Here is a 4,676-nt window from a genome sequence, read left to right on the forward strand (position 1 = left end):
GCCTGACCCTACCTGAGTCCTTAAAAGTTCCATTGTCCTATCCCTAATATTTGAGAGGCTGAGGCAGGAAGATCAAAGCCAAAAGAACAGCCTGGACGATGTAGTGACACCATTGTTAAAAGCTGTGTACCTCATGTTCCTTCATAAGAGAGAAAAACAACCCGATGTAGGGGAACAACGTTAATGGAGTGACTGTTCTTAAATTGCCAAAGTAGTTCCTAGGTATCATTCAGTGTGTCAAACCTTTAAGTCCAGTAAGGTAATATAAACCTCAGGTGGCTCATGACTATAATCCTAGCTACTTGAGAGGCTGAGATTGGAAGGGCTGAGGTTCAAGGCCACCTGGGCAGTTATGTGTAAGAGGTCGCTTTCAATCCATGCCTTGAGAATGATAACACATCCCTGTCATTCCAGCTACAATATGAAGCCTAGAATAAGTGGATTGTGGTCCAGATCAGAAAGTGAGACCCAACCTCCAAATTAACCAGCACAACAAAAGCCTGGCGTCATGACTCAGTAGTAGAGTACCTGCCCAGCAAAAATGAAGCCTTGGATTTAAACCCCTGCAACTTCCCCACCTGGCAAAAAGACCTCGATGATATATTTCTAGAACCTGCTGGATTATTCAGACACAAATGAATTTATTCAAAGATACTTCTAATGCACTTTTGATGATGACACAGAAGCTTCTCCATATAAGAACGCCTGATGCTGAACAGTACCTAAAAGGTACATTTCCCTATGGGGCATTGCTAGAGAAATAGCCAGTAACAGAGGTAGTTAAAGTACTATGCATAGTAAATGGCAGTAAGCAAAGCTAACTGGGTAAACGGGATTGCCTTTGTCAAACTATGGATCGCTGGTAATCAGATCCACTTCCACTTCAAGACACATTCCAAGCCCTCACGAATGGCCACCGGGAGGACATGACTCACAAGTGCAAAGCTTTAATGCTTAGGTCAAGGAAGTGTGCGTGTGTGTGTGTGTGTGTGTGTATGTGTGTGTGTGTGTTGGTACTGGAGCTTAAACTCAGGGCCAGGACACTGTCCCCTAGCTTTTTGTGCACTTAAGGCTGGCAATCTACCACTTGAGTCACCGCTCTACTTTGGGCTTTTTGGTGGTTAATTGGAGATGAATCTCCTGGATTTTCCTGTGTGGGATGGCTTCAAACTAAGATCCTCAGATCTCAAAGCAGATGTGTGTGTGTGTGTGTGTGTGTGTGTGTGTGTGTGTTACAAGGATTTGAACTCAGAACCTTATGCTCACTAGGCAGGCACTCTACCACTTGAGCCACGTACCCAGCCCTTTTGCCTCAGTTATTTTGGAATATGGTTTTGTGTTTTTGCCCAAGCTGGCATGGATCTTGACCCCCCCCCATATTTATGCTTCCTTCATAGTTTGGATGGCTGGCATATACCACTATGTTAAGATGGAGTCTTATGACCCTATTGCCTGGGCTGGTCTGAAGCCATGATCCTCTCTATCTCTGCCTCCTGAGTAGCTAATATTAAAAGTGTAAGCCACTTTGGTCCATCAAAGCCGATTTTTACTAGGTCAAAGAAGTCCTTCGTGACCCACCAATCGATGACAACTACACTTGTTGCAATTTGTAACCCAGATATTGTTCTTCTGGAACTCACATAAAACAAAGTCTGCCCTTGAACCACTGGCAAAGTCCATACCAAGCTCTTCTTTTTGAAGCAAAATTTCAGGGTCTTGAGTCTTGGATCCACACCTTAATTCACAAGGGCTTTTCCAGGCTTCTGGAACTACATACCTGGAGGAGACCTTAAAGTCAACCTGACCGGGGAATTTTTCCCCAGAAGCTTCTAACTCATTAGACACGGTTTTCCCAAACTGTGGATGAAAACCCTGTGCCATCCCGTGAACCTTTCTCCCTTAGCCTGCTGTCTCAATGCCTTCCCTTTCTTTGCAGGAAACTCCACGAGGCCATAGTCAGTATGGAGCATTAACAAAAAACAAGAGCAAGCCAGTTGTGGGTGGCTCACGCCTGTAATGCTAGCTGCTCAGGAGGTGGAGAGCTGAGGATCACAGTGAAAAGGCAGTCCAGGCAGGAAAGGCCGGTGTCTTTTATCTCCAACTAACCACCAAAAACTGAGAGGGGAGCTGTGGTTCAAGTGGTAGAGTGCTAGCCTTGAGCAAGAAAAGTCAGGTTCAGAGCCCAGGCCCTGAGTTCAAGCCCCAAGTCCAACACACACACACACACACACACACACACACACACACACACACACGCACACACACATGCGCACACACGCACCCCCCCCCCCAAGAAGCCAGAGCAAGAAACAGTTCTATGAATGCTACATCTCTCTCCGTCAAGGGTCAGCCTCAGAGGAAGGGCAGACAGCGACTGCCCAGTGAAATTCTAGACATTACTATGCATTGGAGCATTTCTCCAAAAGCAATGCATGACGAAGGCTTTTCTGGGCACGGGTTGCTTCGGGATGCAGTCTGAGGATGTGTGTGAGTGACTTGGCCGCTGCAATCAGTAACTAACGCTCACGCTCTCAGACTTTATTTATTTATTTTTTTGAATGCACCAAACACAGTCGCATTTATTTTCTTTTTTTAAAGCAATGATAAAGACCCAGTTTAGCAACTTGTTCTTTTTTTAACCTAAGCTTCACATTACATTATTTAAACAGTTGTCAAAACTTACTAAGTTACCAGCATTCATGCACAACTAGAAAACATCCTTCATTTATAATAAACCAGAAATGTATTACCACTAATGCATTAAATCTTTCATTACTGAAAACAAAAACAAAAACAAAAGCCCAAACTGGAATTGTTTCTGTAGAAGATTCGTCCTTCCCAGCAGGCTGAACGAGGTGGCTCGCATTTCCAACACAACGAAAGCAGATCCGTGCTGGTGTACAAGCTTGTCCTAGCTCTACGCAAGAGTCACAGCTCTCATCTTGGATTAAGTTTAATAAAAAAGCAAAGTGAATACAGAGATTATTCTTTACTATTTTTTAAATAATTACTAATTTGTTGTCAAACTGATGTACAGAGAGGTTACATTTTCATACATTAGGCCTTGGATGCATTTCTTGTTCTGTTTGTTACCTCCTCCCTCATTCCCCTCTCCCCCTCCCCCTTTCCCTCTCCCCCCATGAGTTGTTCAGTTGGTTTACACCAAATGGTTTTGCAAGTATTGCTTTTGGAGTCATTTGTCTTTTTACCCTTTGTCTCTCGATTTTGATATTCCCTTTCCCTTCCCTAGTTCTAATACCAGTATGTACAGTATCCAGTATACTCAGATGAGATACAGTGATAGCACGGGTACAACCACAGGAAGGGGATACAATTACAACAACTTTTTTTTTTTTTTTTTTTTTTGCCAGTCCTGGGCCTTGGACTCAGGGCCTGAGCACTGTCCCTGGCTTCTTCCAGCTCAAGGCTAGCACTCTGCCACTTGAGCCACAGCGCCACTTCTGGCCGTTTTCTGTATATGTGGTGCTGGGGAATCGAACCTAGGGCCTCGTGTATCCGAGGCAGGCACTCTTGCCACTAGGCCATATCCCCAGCCCTACAACAACTTTTTAAAGACAAAAAAAAATGCTACTATTGTGTGGTCCCAAAATAAACTCTAAAGTCTATGACCAATAGAGGCTTTGATGAGCTGTTTATAAATACTTTAGATTAGGTACAATTATACTGCAAGTCGAGTTCATTTGAAGTCTTCAAAAAAATGTTCCTGTTGATCCTCAGACGGCGCTTGTTACTGCTTAGCGTGTCTGTCACTTGCTACGCAAGCGTGGCAGCTGCTCCTTGCCCGTCCTCTTCAACGTCTGCTGCTTCTTGAGCATGCGCAGCAATTCTCTTCGTAGTTATTTTCCTGCCATTCACTATCTCAGTGGAAGTTGGTACAGACTTGGTGCCCATCCCACCACCGCCAAATGACGGGGAAGAGAAGGAGGAAGTGAGGCCTCCCCAACCCAGGGACCCCAAGGAAGGAAACCCTGCATCCAGTGAAGGAAATCCCCCTCCAAATGAGGGGGACCCCCTGGAGGCACAGGAAAACCAGCCTGCGCCTGGGCCTCTGCTTCCTCGAGGACCCCTTCCGTTCCCCCCAAAAGTCATCAGACGGGTCTTCAAAAAAGTCGAATGAAAACGGGTCCCTTCCACCCCAAAATTCCCTGAAGACGTCGTCTGGGTTCCGGATGTAAAGCTGAACTCAGATGGACTGTCAAAACGCCTCCCCCCCCACTTCATCCTTCCTTGCATCTTCGTCATCGACGCCCCGTTTTCAAGCGTCTGACAGCACCTCGTACGCCTCGGCTACCTGTGTGCGTGCTCTCCCCGCTGCTGCTTTATTCTCAGGGTTCGTATCCCGATGCCACGTTGATGCCAGCTTCCGGCGAGAAGGAGCGGGCAGGGGCTGCTCTCCTAAGCTCATGGAATACATCTACCTGGAGGACGAGGAAGGAAAACTTCACCCCTTGGCTCGGTGCTAAGCCTTGAACTTGAAGAGCAGCCCATGAGCATTAAGCCGACCTGTATTACATACCCTTTTCTTTCTTTTCCTTCTTCCCTTCCTCTCTCCCCCCTCGCTCTCTTTCTCTCTCTCCCTCTCCCTCCCTCTCTCCTTCTCCCTTTCTTCCTTTTTTTTTTTTTTTTTTGTGCTGGCACTGGGCTTGAACTCAGAG

The 4,676-nt window shown here is 46.0% G+C and overlaps 1 pseudogene; it reads right to left on the reverse strand.

The window, feature by feature from the left end:
• Window positions 1-3,774: 3,774 nt before the first annotated feature.
• Window positions 3,775-4,435, reverse strand: LOC125351152 (annotated as a pseudogene).
• Between the last annotated feature and the right edge of the window lie 241 nt (window positions 4,436-4,676).

Source organism: Perognathus longimembris, chromosome 5 (assembly GCF_023159225.1).
Source record: "Perognathus longimembris pacificus isolate PPM17 chromosome 5, ASM2315922v1, whole genome shotgun sequence".
In the NCBI taxonomy this organism is placed as follows: domain Eukaryota; kingdom Metazoa; phylum Chordata; class Mammalia; order Rodentia; family Heteromyidae; genus Perognathus; species Perognathus longimembris.